The sequence below is a fragment of the Anas acuta genome, chromosome 4 (assembly GCF_963932015.1).
Source record: "Anas acuta chromosome 4, bAnaAcu1.1, whole genome shotgun sequence".
NCBI classification, from domain to species: domain Eukaryota; kingdom Metazoa; phylum Chordata; class Aves; order Anseriformes; family Anatidae; genus Anas; species Anas acuta.
The window spans coordinates 36,482,946-36,498,836 of NC_088982.1; the positions used below are offsets into that span (position 1 = coordinate 36,482,946).

Genomic DNA, 15,891 nt, shown 5'->3' on the forward strand with positions numbered 1-15,891 from the left:
TTGAACTGACAAGTTGTGATAGACTTTACAGATGAACCAGGGGCAGCCTTGGTTTGCAACTTTAAGTTCTGGAGTCTCCCAGTTACTGAAGAAGAGAAAAATTAATTTGCTCTTGGGTGTCAGCTACCTACCTCTCATAAAAATGAGTTTCATCTGCAATGTTTATTTAAAAAATAGCAACACTAAGCAGTCTATACTGCTGATTTTTTTTCTCTTAAACCAAAAAGCAGAGATTGAAACAGTTGGATTAATCAAACTTGGATTAAAATAGCTGCAAATTTATTTTGTAGCTTTGTTTTTTTTTATTAGATGGCTTTACCCTGTACCTCAGAAAATGGAGCAAAAGAAAATAACTTTCTATTAGAGTAAAAATTATAATTCTCAATGTTTGCAACTGTGTTTTGAGTCCTAAGGAGATTTTTTTTTACCACTAAAAATAACTGCCATAGTCAAATAAGAGATACGCCAATGAAAGTAAAGCAACTATTAATAGTTTGAATAAGTCAATAAGCTTGAAAGCGTACTATTTTCAAAATTTATGTAATAGTCATTACCAAAATCACAAAATGGCCAGCATGAAAGGCAATTTACTAGTACCAATGACATTTTTGACCGAAATGAAAAAATCACACACACACACACACATTTTATATATATATAAGGTTTATGGCCTTAGATTAAACTTCCAAAACAGCAAATCAACACCAAAAATTACATGAGTTAATAGTAGTGTATCTATCTCTTTGTTACAGTCATGATGTTTATAATCTGGAAGCCTTTTGTTTTTTGTTTTACTGCTGTTATATTAGTGTGCCTGCATGTTTGTTAGTTCTTTGGTTTGGAGAAAGTGTTTTGAAGTGTTGTCCGCTGCCTGTCCCAATTTAGTTTTCATTATTTGGTCCGAAAAGCAGGTTTTGTTTCATACCGAGTGTGTGAGATTATTTATTTTATAGGATGTCAGAGCTCACCAAATGCTCTCCTATTTGTAATGGAAATATGAGGGTGCAAACCGTTTGCTCCTTCAGACTGCCTTGAGCCAAGTGTGTGTTTGGACTGCGTGGTGCACAGCACATGTGTTTGTGTAATCTAAAGTGAAACTCTGAAACTTTCAAAGTGAGGGTGGCAATGTAGTGTGCTCAGCACCATCTGCTTTGATCTACTTTGATCTACTGATCTCCTGTTCTGCTGAATTGCAAATGTCAGCACAGCCTTTGTTAATAAAAAGGTTGAAAGTAGAATGATAAAAGTGATTAGTGCTACTGGAGTGAAAGGCTTGTGGGGTCTTTTATTAAGACTGAATAATATAACCCCACTGAGTACTAATGGAGGGGAGAGCCCACACACAACTGAGGCAAATGCTGCAAAGGAAAGGAAAAATCATGTCATGTAAAAAGCACAGGCAACTGAGGAAAGAAAAAGCCATTTAATATTAGAATCAATGGTAACAATCTGGCCATGTGTTTTACTAACATGCATAATAAATTCCCAGAGTTAATCTGGTCTAGATCATAAAAAATATAAAGCAAATTGGTACTTTTAAACGGCATGATCTGGGTTGTTGTATTTCTGTATAGTCTGACAGTCACAGCTAGGGTTAAAAATGTCTGATACTGACTGAATTGATGCATTGGTGAGACCTCACATATCTTCACATTAGTTAAACTTTTTAAATCTGATCACAGTTCTTAACCTTTTAATATTATATTATAGGAAAAATTAAAATGTTCTAGAGGTTTAAGATTGTAAAGCTCCTATCCCATAAAGATGACAACATAAAAAGCAATTAGAAAACTGTCAAATGAATGTCTTCTAAAGCTTTGATGCACTTAAAAGAACTAATTACAAAGAAAACTCCAGTGCTGAGTGTAATGATTAGCAATATGCAAATCACTAGAAATACAGGCAGGCAAAGGTCTACAGAGACCAGAAGTTTGCCAAATGACTTGTAAATGTAGTTTATGATGGTTTAATAAGGTATGTGACTGTTTTTCTGGAGCTAATCTGGAGAGTGGTCATTATGAAAAGGGCAAGGGGAAACATTAATGTTCACTACATCAGGATGAAGGCTACCCTTTTTTGCTTCGGCTATTTCATGCTCCACAGTGTAAAAGAGCCTCTTAGCGGTAAGATACCATTTCTACCTGGGGTTTATAAGAGTATTACATATAATTTTGAATTTATGATCTGCCTATGTCTGCAGAAAATAATTAAAAGTTGCAAAGAAATTCTCTACATCAAAAAATGCAATGATCTTTAAATCCTGCTGCTGCAAGTGGGCACCATTAAATGTATCTGCACAGTGTTATGTTATACTAAAACATTTAAAGAAAAGGCAAAATCCAAATGTTCCACTTTCTGTAAAAACACAAATACAGAATAGGATGTGTTTTTATAGTTCATGTTGAATCTTGGTATTTGTCTCAGCTTGGGATAAGGTTTAGTAGGAACTTACTTAAAACACTGGGTTTTGATGTTTTGCTGAGAGGCGTTAGCTTGAGTTACCTGCTTAAGAGCCAGAGATGATTCTCAGTAAACTACAGCACGCTAATCTTATAAAAGCAAATCAAAGTTGTTGGTGAGGTATTTTTTTCCCCACTTTATGCTGGTTTGCTTTCAAAATGGCCTGCCTGCCTTCAAGCTCAGAAAGCTCAACAACCATGTAGTTCTACGAAACTCAGAGAACTTCAGTATTTAGACATACATCTGAAGCAGCAATACAAACACTGGAAAAATACTTAGTACTTTCACTCTGTGAGTAAAACATGTATGATGCATTGTTGTTTTGAAGTAGCTATTATGTAAAAAATAAGAATACTTGTTCTTGATGTAAGCCTTGTTTTTGATTTTTTTTTTTTTTAACAGAAAGTGCTAAACTACATTGTTGATTGAAAAAAGGGATAATTTACTCCCCTTTCTTCTTTCCTGAGATAAATAAGCTAATAACAGTGTCAAAGGAATAAAGGCCAAGTACATAAATAGCTGGCATGTTCTTTTTATGTGATAAACATGTAATCATTTTCTGTTGTGGCCTTTTTTAAATACTTGAGTTAGAAGAGAGGCATATCTCCGTTGCATAATGAAAACTTTAGCCAGATAAATGTATACACAATTTCAGTACAGCAGTTTTTAGGCATACTAGTTCCTACATGTTCAGAGTCTTTCCAAAATGATGTAATGAACTGGTAATTCTTCTGTGAAGTTGGTTTATTGTCACTTGCTTCCCAGAATGTGGAATTGGACTTGAATTCCTATACAGTTTCTCTTCAGCAAGAAGAGAAACAAGATGGAGGACTAGTCTCTTAAAAGTTACTCCTAATTTTTTACTATTGAAATTGGGGGAGTATTGTCCTTTTCTTTTGTATATTTAACTCTCTACATCAGTGAAGTAATAGCATTACAGTTCATAAATTCTCATCAGTCATTAAAGCAAAAGATGAAAAATATGGGTCACTTGTTATCTTAATTAACACATACCTGATGTTTTCAAAATGAAGTGTCAAGAAGTAAAGGGCAAGTTTGTGTTCAATTAATGTATTCACAATATTTCTCCCATAACACCTCCTAATCCCCTTTAGAAATTCTGTGTTCATCTGGGGAAGAAACAATTTTCCCTGATAAATATGCAATGTGCTTTTTTGCATATGGGGTCCTATTTAGGGTCCTATTCTGTATCCCTTGTAAAGTCTAAACATTCTTAATTTAGTGTAAAACAGATCTTTCTACATTTGAGAAAGGGAGGCATGTTTTACTTTCTGAATACTATTTAACCTGGTCAAATACATTCTGCAAGATGAATTGTATTATTTTTCAGAATCAAAAACAGCACTGGTAACCAAAATGTATCTAGAGATACATGTAATATTTTTCTAGAAAACATTTTATACAATTAATATAACAAGATCCATAATTTCATGTTCAAATCATAGTTCATAATGGCTACCATACAATGCTATTCTTTGCAAAATAAAAGCACATTACTGATATAATGATTCCTTAGATTAAAAAAATATTTTTGTGTGCAAATTATTAATCTGTGCTTTGGCAGCTGTCATAAGAACTGTAGCACATTGCAGCTGGCTGCTTGGAAAGTAAATCACCATGGGTAAACCCTTATTGCATATGGTGGTCTTCTCTATGGGTATGTGAGATACCTGAATGGAAATCATGGTATCTTTGCTTTCTTCTTGCCTTCATTAGATCAAGATTCCTATTCATATACTTGCAACACTTGTTTTGTATTGTCTTGTATTTTTCATCTCTCTTCTTTTTCTTACCTGTATTGACTGATGTTCCTTCAGACCTGTAATTGTGTTTTTGGCATCAGCTGTTAGGCATTTAGACTCCAGATCTGAATTATGAGCTAAAAGTATACTTTATTTTATAGTATGTTATGCTCTTCTCACCCTCACCTTGTTGTTGGAGTCACTAATGAATTGAATAATTGTACCTAATCCAAACTGATCAATTTGCATTTGACATAAATGGGAAGACAGCCAATTGCACTTTCAAAGAATGTCCTTACCCTTAACTGTTTGAAGAAGCCTACATTGCATGCTTTCTGTCCTCACTCCACACTCCTTTTTTCAGCTAATTTTCAGCTAATGTCTTTAACAGACCTTAAAAGACTTGTGTTCATGTACCTCCATAATCCCTGTTAAAAAGGCACAGAATCATTAGGGTTGGAAAAGCCCTTTAAGGTCATCTGGTCCAATCATCACCCTACTACCACTGTCACCCTCTAAACCATGTCCCTAAGCACCAAGTCCAACCTTTCCTTGAACACCCCCAGGGATTGTGACTCCACCACTTCCCTGGGCAACCTGTTCCAATGTCTGACTGTTCTTTCTGAGAAGAAAAGGTTCCTAATTTCCAACCTAAACCTCCCCTGGTGCGATATAAACAACACATACTTCAGCATTGTTAAACATACAAATTTAAAACACACAAACAAAACAATGATTTTTCTAAAGCCTAGAAGAAGCCTATATTTCCAAGGGAAATATACTCACAATAATAAAGTTTACTGGTGTCAGTACCAAGCCATAAAATATATGCTATTTCCAGAATAAAATGTCATAAAGCACTATATTTACATGACTAATACTAGTTTATTGGACAAAATATAGCATGTGTAACTGTGACATGCAAATAAGTTATTTACAAACATCCCTGGCACTCAGGATCTTCTATCTGTGAACAAACGGTTTCAAAAAGGAAAGTGATCCTGGGCAGTAGTCTGACCAAGGGACTTAAAGAAGTTGTTGGCAAGTTCCTCTTAAGCCAGTTTGTGCCTGCATATTTTTTCAGAATTGTGCATGTGTTGAGAAAGGAGTTAAAACTGAAGCAGGGGGGTCTTGTTTGGCACTGACCCTGAGCATGGTACAGGGCCCAAGACAGATAGTGTACAAAAGCTGTAACAGGAAGCTATAGGGTGAGTGTCTCAAAGGAGCTGACACGCTGGGCAGAAACAGCGGGTGATGGTGACACAGCTGAGGGTAGGAACAAGTTCAGCGACATCAGCCCCACAGGAGCACCAATAGGCCTGCTGCATCCTAGGAGCTGGCTCTGAGCTCTGGGTACTAACACTGCCTGGCTCTGAGAAAGCCTGTGGAGTGGCCTGCTCAGCAACGTGCAGCCACCACACTTCTTCCGCCTGCCTTCTGCTGACAGGGGTTGGTGTGTGTGAGGAGTGGGACATTTCCTGCATAATGGCCACTTGTGCCCCACCATCAGCCCCTCTGCTGGTGCTCAGGGCCACAGCCCTGTGCCAGCATGTCTCCTCAGGGGATCCCTGCAAATCCTGGGGCCAAGACAGCGCTGCTCCTGCTGCTTGCTGTGCCAGCACTGTGGAGGCAGCCATGGGCTGCTGAGTGATGTGGTGTTTCCTGTGAGGGCTGTGGTGGCTAAACATGGGTGCTTGAAAGTCAACGAAAGCTGTCATTGAGTCAGAAAAATACAACGGTAGGTGGGTTAGAAGAGCCTACAGAGGGGAGAGGGAAAGGTGATGGAGGCGACAGCTAGTGACAAAGGTTTCACCAGATTGTAGGAGAGCATTTTGTCTGTCTAATCGAGCACAGAAAGGCAGTGCTATGGCATATGTCCTTTTTGTGAAAGAAAAATGAGGGACTTCGGTGACCCTCCTCCTTCCCCTCATGCCCAATAACTTCAGTCCTTAGATGTGTGCTCCCAGTTACCTCAATACTGTGTATGGGGGCACTGGGATACTTCTCAAGTTGGGATACAATCTCAAGTTGCACACAAAATTCTTCCAAACTAGCCTACCACAAATTTCATGAGAGATGCATGTCTGCAGTAGAGAAGGGGTGTGTGTTTGGAGTGAGATGGATAAAATTCCCAAGGATGGTAATTATTACAAGGGCTTTATTACCTAGCTTCAAAACAAGATCTGGAAATTAAGCATTCAGTGTTGAGGTGGTATAAAACACTATTCTGTGGTAAAGAAGTAAAATATTATTCTGTACTAAATAAAGTAGAATGGGCTACTTGGGACCTCCACAAACTGTTCAAAGCTTTCAGGAGCAATTTTTAGTTGCTTGAAGTCATTATGCTTTTGAAGAGAAAGAAGGGTTGCTTTTAGTTTTTACTTGAACTGCAGTGAGCAGCTAATTCCACCTAGTTAGAAGTGGCAAATTCATTTATGAATTTTGCAACCCTAATTAGTATTTTAAAAAGCTTCCTTTTTGTAATCCCTATGCATTTAAATTTCATTAAATATAAACGAAACTAAGATTATAAGAATTGTTAGTTTACACATAAAGGAATTGATCATTTATAGTAATTAGCTGGAGCAAGAAAACATCTTTCTTTTTTAAAGTCACCTGGAATAAATGATTAAAAAGTGATGGAGCAAATTTAAATTTGAAACTTTTCAGTGATGTAGTTGTTCTTGAAGATGGGAGCTAAATCAAACCACTTTGGATTTTTGTCAAATTTCACCAGAGTTCGGTAGCAGTTTATGATGAACTTTGAAGTACTTATTAAACTTGGCCTGAGTGTTGCTGTTTACTGAGACAGTATTTAGGAGTGAAGCATATTGTCCCAGAACACTGACTGGAATATGGCAGATCAAGGAATTTGATCACTGTTTTTCTGAATATTTTGTTATATGTGTTTGGTCTTGCTGAAATGTGATATCCACTACAATAATCTGCACGGTAAACTTCTGTTGTAATGAAATGAGTAATATTTTTGGTATTAGATGTGTTTTTAATTCAATAATACAGTTTTCCCTCTGTCTCAAGCAATGTGTGCTCAAATATTCATTTTTAAGTGCTTATGTACATAGTCTGTTTAAGGAGCTTAACCTCAGCTTTTCTTGGGACACATGTAAGAACCAGCTGTAGTCTTGCTATGATGCCTACGGTAAGTTTGAGTCATACTTCTATCAGAGCAGGGAGAATGTATATAGAGGAAACGTATAGCTATGTCTAAGTGCATGCATTATTAATACTAGTCATCTAAGAAAAGTGATTTTTTTCTTTCTTTTAGATGCCAATCTGTTTATTAATGGTCAAAGGTCATTTGAAAATACTGAGCTTCCTTGACTGTTTAAGTAACTGACTTGAAGTTAGTCAAGAGCATTGCTTTGTTTCCAGTTCATGCTGACCCTTTTTCCTTTTGCAGTCTGAACATGACTGAGGTAAACTGAAGATTGACTTTCCAGTTGTTGTCTATTATACCTCTAACAAGAGAGGGATACAAGGCTTCTGTGTTGCTACAGAAATTCTGGCACTGAAGAAAAGAGGTATGAGATGTTGAATCTTGACCCTGAGGTATCATCAAAATAGCTGTTGTGGTATACATAGCAAAGGTTTATACCTGACCTTAATTATGCTTGAAAAGTTAGAAGTGGTTTTGCCAAATCTGACTATTGTTATATGGAGGTTGATGAGGATTCAGGAAGAGAATGCTGTGCAATACTGCAGAATTGTTCCATGTTGTTAACATTTTTATATTTAAAAAAAATAATGAAAGCTTTTGGTTTGAGAGAAGTCTTAAGGAAAGTTGAACAACTTTCCCTCCCCTGTTCCAACTCAGTTAATTGTTCCTGACTATAGGACTTCCTAAGAAGCTTTCTTGCATAGTGCAGAGGGCTAGTATCTGAACTAGCATTACAGTGAAACAGATCAGCTTTGACACCACTTATGTAGTTTCCTTATGCTTGAATTTGAGTACATGTAAGTGTGTTACTGTCCCTTGATTTCTTTTGATTTTTATCTGATATTTTGGAGTATATAGAAAGAGAAGGAGCTCCTTTGTGGTATCATAGCAGTTAGATGCTCGTGTTCAATTCCCTGTATAATTAAATTGACTCTTTAATTGGAATTTAGCTAATATGTCTGGTCATAGCAAACAAGTTTTTACTATTTTCTTTTCCCTTCTTCCTTTGCCTGCATAGCTGTGTATTGGAGTTTGTAACTAAAATTAGGCGGATTGCGTGTAACTCTGTATATAGCAGATATTTTTCTATCAGCAGTTGTCCAAGCAGGGTACCAAAAAGCTTAAAATAGCTTTGGAAAGAAGAAGTGAATTACAAAAAAAAAAAGTGCCAAAGTAATCTCTTACAGCTTTAAGTCAAAATAAGTAAGTGACTATAAGCAATTAGCATTGATTTTAAATTCCGTAATAGACAGCAATAGTTATAACTTAAAAGGTAGGCTTAAAATTTAAGGGCTTGAGATCAGGAGTTTGCTGCACCGGATCTTGTTTTCTTGTGTGACAATTGCTTCTGTTTTACAAATTATTACCTCAGTGCTGTACTCACACACACGCATGCATGCTGTTTATTGACCTAGGGTAGCTTTGGAAATGTTACTTTGGAAACATGTTGGAGTGGAAAATCTCATCTTAATATTAATAAAATACTTTTAATTGGAATTGGTTGCTTTTGTGGAATTTAGCTAAGATATACTGAAGATGCATACTGAGAAAAGACTCCATTGCAAATTTAGTTTCTGTCCAAGAATAAAGGAATTCAGAAATTCAGAAATAAAGGCACAAATGCTTTTTAGTGCCTTTTAGGACCTACATCATTCATCTTTATCCTTTTTTCCATTTATATTGAAGTACTTCCAAACTATGTGAAGGCATCTCTACTGGCACACGCAGGAGCTCTGAAAGGTACTTTAGGCCAACAAGAAAAGAGTATGGAGAAGATCAGTAAAGTGACAGATGAAGTAATGACAGGACTAACTTGTTTCTTTTGATTTGGAATACAACAGCATAAAAAAAGAGTTCTCTAGCTGTTTATTCTACATTCTTTCTAACCAAGTTATGTATCTTTTTAGGCCAAGTGTCCGTGGGCTTTCTTTAGTAATTGCTTCTTTTTTTCTTTTTGTCATTGAATAATAGCTTAATTACCATACTAAATCTCCATCCTAACTGCTCCATAAACAAATTAGACCTCTCCTTATGCATTTTTTTCTTTGTTTCATCCCTTTTGTCCATATTTCTTAATTTTTGAATAATATAATTTTGTGCTATGAACAGGTCAGTCCCATTTTAATTTGACATTAGTCCCTTTGTGTTCTGCCTCATTTCTCCCATGCATAATGAAGTGTTTGTCACCTGCACAAGGGAGAGGGCCTTAATGAATTGCACAGGGTGTGCTCTAATTGACAGTAATACATTCTGTATTTTTTAATTAAATCTGTAGAACTCCCTCATCTAAGGTGGATAATTGTTTCCTGAATTATGCCCTTCTATTTTTATCAGATTCCCTAATCTTAAAATTTAAAGTCATTGTCATTTGCATGACAATGAATGCATCTTCTTTAATCAGCATATAATATTCACAGTTGTCTCTACTGCTTCAGAAATAACGGACTGATGTAAAAATAATAATAATAATAAAATAGAGGGCATAATATAGACCCAGAAATGATTTCAGAAAATGTCCAAATGATTGATCAAAGCACAGATGAAATTTTTCATTGTATTTTCAACTTGAAAAGGCATTAAAAGTATAACCTTGGCCTATTTCATTCATAATTTCAAGGTAGGTTAAATCATCAGTGTGCAGAGGGTCACTAAGAGTTCAGGAATAAACTAAATCCCATATAAGTCCTTTGGGCCTGATTCAGTGCTCTTTGAAGTCAATGGGATATTTTTCTTTGAGTTAGCACAAATAATAGTAATTAATAATCTCACTTTGAGAATTTCCTAAGTGAAACAAACAATGGAATATGTTTAGAAAATTTCAGTGTGGCTGGTTTGAGTGATGAAACAGTACTCACTAGAGGGTGAGGTTGGCCATTTATATTCTGTTGTTGGGAAGTGTGAAACAGGAGTGCATCAGTTTTCTACCAGACCCCGGCACTCCCCATATCACATCACAGAATGTGATCCCCATATCATATCACAGAAATGATTTCAAAGCCTCTTTGGCACAGTTCTTGGCTGGAAGGTCAGCTGTCATCCTTGATTTTGAAAGGCTGTCACCTGTAAAAACCCTCATGACTATTGAAGGCTGGAGCAAGCTCTTAAGAGCCTTTTTTTTTTTTTGTCTTCAGTGTATGTTTCTAATCATTGTAGTAATTGCTTGCTAAAGGAGAACTAGCTAAGATGCCACTGAGTGCGATTCCAATTTGAACCAGCTGTGGGATCTTATAGAAGCCAATTAATTGTGAGTTTTTATAATTCTGAAAGACAAGGGGTAATTTACAAACAGGTGAGAATTCCTTCCTAAATGTGTGTGCATGCATATCCACGTGAATGCGTATCCATGCAAACATGCATTATGTTTGCTTATGTCTATATATTTACCTAAAAAAAAAAAAATAAAGAAGTAAATCTAACATATTAACTCATGAAGGAGTTGGTGAAAAATTAATTGCAAACTCTCAGCCTGGCCTTGCTTTTTATTTATATAAAGCTCTGAAAGAAAATTTAAACATATTAATGTTGATAACATAGACCCAATACATCCCTTTTTAACATCACAAGACAATTTATTAAGCTTCCATTGATCTGGTAGTTTTAAATTAATACAAATTACTCAAATGATAAATCACCTGGAGTTATGCAATGTAATGAATGTTTACATTTAAGTCTTCTCACTTCAAGAGCAGTGCAATAAAATACACAATTCAGTGGTATTGTTAGATGGGATTAAGCAAAACATTGATATGTTTCTTTAGTGTCATCCTTTAGCATTTGACTATTTGTACCCAATATTGATCCTAGCTGAGGCATGGATATTAGCCAACCCATGAATTCTTACATTTCACTATTCCACCAAAATATGCATTTCAAGCTATTGAGTCAAATGGTGTATGTATATATTTATTCTATGCTAGTGGATTCAACTTAGATTTTGCATATACGAGTGTTTCTATAGTAACTGATGCACTTCAAAGGAGGCTATAGCAGTTTTTTTTTTTTTTTTTTTAAATGTAGAATGCACAAAAAAATATGGGATAATGTGAGAACATTATAAAATTTTAGACAATTTCAGGAAGCTTCATGTTTGTAAAGAACTCACAGATGACAAGCATGCCTCTGCAAATATACTTCTGTTATCTGGAACTGTGACCAGTTTGGAGGGAAAATAGAGACAAAAAATGAATGAAATGTAAATGATGTATTTAGAATAGAGTTCCTTAACTTTCCTTGTGTGTGAACACACACACACACAAATCCAGTGTTTGATAGAAATTTGATTGTTCTTTTTATTTTGATGGGGAATATTTATCAGATGGGGGATGGAGCTCTGGAAGAGAGAGCAGGACTTACATCTACATAACAGATTGGCTTAGCCACTTTTCTCATAATAGGTTAAGCCTGAAGGCTAGGGAGACTCAATCTAATGGACTGATTTTTGAGGCATCCATTCTAAGTTTTTATTCCTATGTTCTAACCACTGTATTGCTGGATTTTCATGGTACTTGAATGTTTTTTTCTTTTAAATTAAGAATTTGAAAGCTCTTATTTTCATTCCTGCATAGAACAAGAAGTTGTATAAAACTTGAATTATTTTGTTAAGCAAGATATTTGTTTCTTCAGTTCTAAGTGAACCACTGTTTTTATTTTGCAGTGCTTAATTGACTCTATCACAGTTTAGGGCGTTGACATTCTGTTGTGTGATTGTTTCTGTATCTGACCGTGTGTTTGTAGAGAGGTGCCACCTAAAACTTTCTCCCATTGAATTCTCCAGTAAAATCATTTAATTATTGAATTTAGTTATAGAATTGACTTGTTTAGGGTAGCTTCCCTCATATATCTGAGTGCTAACCACTTCCTCTCTGAGGAATTTCTAGGAAGTCAATTTCAGTGTCCTCTTTTAGGGATATCTAAATATCACATAAAGAATATTGTTCAGTGAGGGTGAAAATGATGAAGGCTGAGTTTTTGGCATCAAAATTAGCTTGTTACATCAGATAACAAAGTTTGCTCTATTAGCCTAAAAAGTAAGTCTTCTAAATCACAGGTTGTTTTGCTAACTGTAGTTATAAGTATTAAACATGCTGACAGTACTGTAGAAATGCTATTTATGCTATTTGTTAATGACATAACACCACCCCCATCCACACACCCCTGTATGGAAAACATTAATGTGATATCAACAGTATCTAATCAATATAGCTGGTAAGAAGCAGAAAAAAGGCTAGATAAATAACATGTAACTACAAAATGGAAAGTACTTCAAATCTATTACAAAACGTTTATCTTTATTTGTGCAAACTTCTGTTTAACTTTGTCTAAAGTGTTAATTGTGTCCACATAAGAAAAAGCCATTTTATTTAACTAGATTCGCAGGTGAATACTCCATTTGTGTACCTATTAAGAGTGCTTAAAAGTTACAGAGTGCCCTTTGCTTAAGGATAAGACCTTGTAACAAAACCTTACAGTCATAAAAATTAAAAAGAAAAAAAAAGGGGGGGGGGAGGGGAATGGGACATGTTTTATAATGATCCAAGTATCTGTTTAGATTGAAATGCCCACACAAGCCAGCAATCCAGTAGTTAATAGTCAAATAATATTTGTTTAGTTAGAGAGAGAGTTCTAATTGTGAAGCCAACTTTTAGATCCAGTTAAATGGCTTCATGGAAAATAGATGCAATTGCAGAGACATTAGTCATAATATCAGCAATACATATATGATCTGATGCTGTTGAACAAGTAATTGAATTTTAGGGACTTCATTTTTTAATTTTGTTCCAAGACTGGCACTTGACCAACCAAATAAGATTACTCTAAACTTTGTAATTTACGTGTTATACTTTACTGTTCAGAAAAGTAAACTTTACTAGTGTTGGCAATCTGCTCATGAAATTCTGTTTGATCAGAAATTCTGTTCTTCACAAGGACTTACCACTGCTCTGGAGTTTCTCTAGATGGAGCTGCCTTATGCTTCAGTGGGTATGTGATTAGCACACCCACATTCTTGTAACTACTGTATAGTTTCTCAAATTGAGAGACTGATCTTTTCCATGTTTAGATCCTTCAGGAAAACCTTATGAAGAATTTTAGGACTACGATACTGTGAAAACTGACAAAGATTGAAGCGCCTAATGGGAAGGATTTAGAAGGTTCAGCTATATCAAGAAAACACATATCTATATATTTGTCTAATTGTATGTGAAAGTTATTTGAATCCCAATTGCTTTTCCTAATTAAGGATATGATGCTAGACTGTGTTCGTAAAGAACAGCTCTACTTTGACATAGCAACATATAAAAAATAAGGTAGACTTCTGTCCTTTTTCCAGTGATATTATTGCACTTTTATACTTTGAAGAGACTTGCTAGAAGGGCAGAGTGATGCTTTAGTTGTGATATTCTTCCTCATGAGGCTCATGGAGGCTCATAAGGCCCAGTCAAGATAATTCTGAAAAATCACTTTTTTTTTTTGTTATAATCTTGATGACGTTCCTTAAGCAGAAGGTTGATGTGACATACTCTGTAAGACTTGTGTACATTTATATAGGAAATAGAAGGGAATGGAAAAAGACAATAAATACCACCTATCAGGAATGTTTAATATCAGTTCATGTGTCCTGTTTATTCCATAAACAAATTGTCCAAAATCCATAAGATGAGACTTTTCTGTCTTGAAAGTTCAAGACTTTCTTTTGCTTTGGATGCCCTTAGAGCTCTTCATATTCACAAGGCAATCAGATCACACCAAGCAAGTCCAATACAGAAAAAGTAAGTTTGTCAGTAGTGCAGAGATTATTTCTCACACTTGTCTTCATGTGATGTTATTTTCTGAGAATAAGTAGATTTTATGTTATGCAGAAGTTCATCTGACAGAAGTTCAGTCTTTAAAATGCTTTGTCAAGTTTGTCTATTTACCTATTTTATTGATTTACTGGTAGCATAGGTAAATAAAATGCATTGGTGATGAAACTAGGAAGGCAAGGTTTTTAAATTGAATATGCCTGCTTTTTTTTTTCTTCCCAGAATTTCCTTATCAGAAACTTGAGCTAGTATATACAACCTTCAGACAGCATTCTTGCCAGATCTCTTAATTGCAATTATATATCAGATATTTTTGAACTAAAGTTTACTTTGAGCACAAGTGTATTGTTACCTCTGTGTTTTTCTTGACTTATTTCAGCAAACTACAAAAGCAATTTATAATATCTTTCACTTTAAGCTTTCTCAAAATTTACCCACTCATTTTCCATTTCTGCCTCATTAATTTTTGGCATATGTTTTTAAATCCAAACCCAAAAATACATTGGATCCTGGAGAGCTATTGCCCATTTCCTTTATTTCTGTAATGGTGGTGAGTTCTCATAAAAAAAAAAAAAAAAAAAAAAAAAAAAAAGATCAGTATGAGTTTCGAATAGCTGATTGAGCGATGATATTTAGAAACAACGGCTAAATAATAGACAAATTGACCATTAATAGCACATAACTTACTGTATTCATTTTGAGCTTGCAATTTTTTATTTAGTATTCATAACTCAGATCATTCAGGTATCTAGGTTATTTAACTGTAATTGAGTGTAAGGTGGTCTTTAGGGAAGACATTTATAAATATTTGTAACTGATGTATGCTTTCTACTCAGGCCTCTGTAGAATTATGTAGGGTTGTTATTTTAATCAAAGGAAATCTTTGAAGATGAAGAGATAATTCTGACTTAAACTGTGATGACTTATGCACACATATGCAGATTTTTCAGCTTCTTTTTAATGCTGCTTTTGATTTTTCCACGTTTGAAAAATACAACAAATTAACTTTGTCATGCTTTAAAATGCTGGAAAATCATTTATCATTGGTTAAAGTGTAGTTACAAATATCTTGAGAACAGCGGTGGTTCTTCTCATACATACTCTCAGTTAAATTAGGTCTTTCTATTTTGCATTTAATATTGCAGGAAAAATTCTAGGCCAAATATTCTTGAAGATGAAAGAAGAAAGATTGTGTTCTGCTACTTAAATACCTAGAACTGCAGGGAGGCACTCTGGGAGCTTGTACAACCTAGGCTGTCTTGCCATAATATTGCAGAGACTGTTGCAACACTGGCTTCTGTTGGACAGCATGTTCATGTCACTTGTGTGTTGTGTTTTGTGTTGTTTTTTTTTTGTTTGTTTGTTTGTTTGTTTTTCCCCACTGCACCCTACTTTCTTCTTCTTTACCCCAAAAAATCAAATTAAAGATATTATAGAGCAGGTGAACTGCAGCTGGCTATGGTGTACCACAGGAGGAACTCTAAGATGCTTGTTCAAAACAGCTTTATGATTTTTGAATATGAGCCTGCACATACTCAGAATATAGTGAGAATTTCTGTTTACACTGTAGTCCTCTATGGTGGTTACATGATAACACCAATGCTTGCATTATGCTGAAATCCTGTGGTTTCTGGCTGGCCATCACAATGAGTTCTGCTGAACTTTACAGACAGGTTAATATATTTTGTTG

General features: G+C 35.3%; 1 long non-coding RNA gene across 6 annotated transcripts in view; it reads left to right on the top strand.

Annotated features, from left to right (window-relative positions):
- The window catches only part of LOC137855975 (uncharacterized), a 209,626-nt gene that overhangs the window by 18,871 nt on the left and 174,864 nt on the right, over positions 1 to 15,891 (top strand). For all 6 annotated transcript variants that reach the window (XR_011096101.1, XR_011096104.1, XR_011096100.1 and 3 more), the window contains exon 2: positions 7,645 to 7,765. This is a non-coding gene — a long non-coding RNA (uncharacterized lncRNA). The remainder of the gene's footprint in view (positions 1 to 7,644; positions 7,766 to 15,891) is intronic.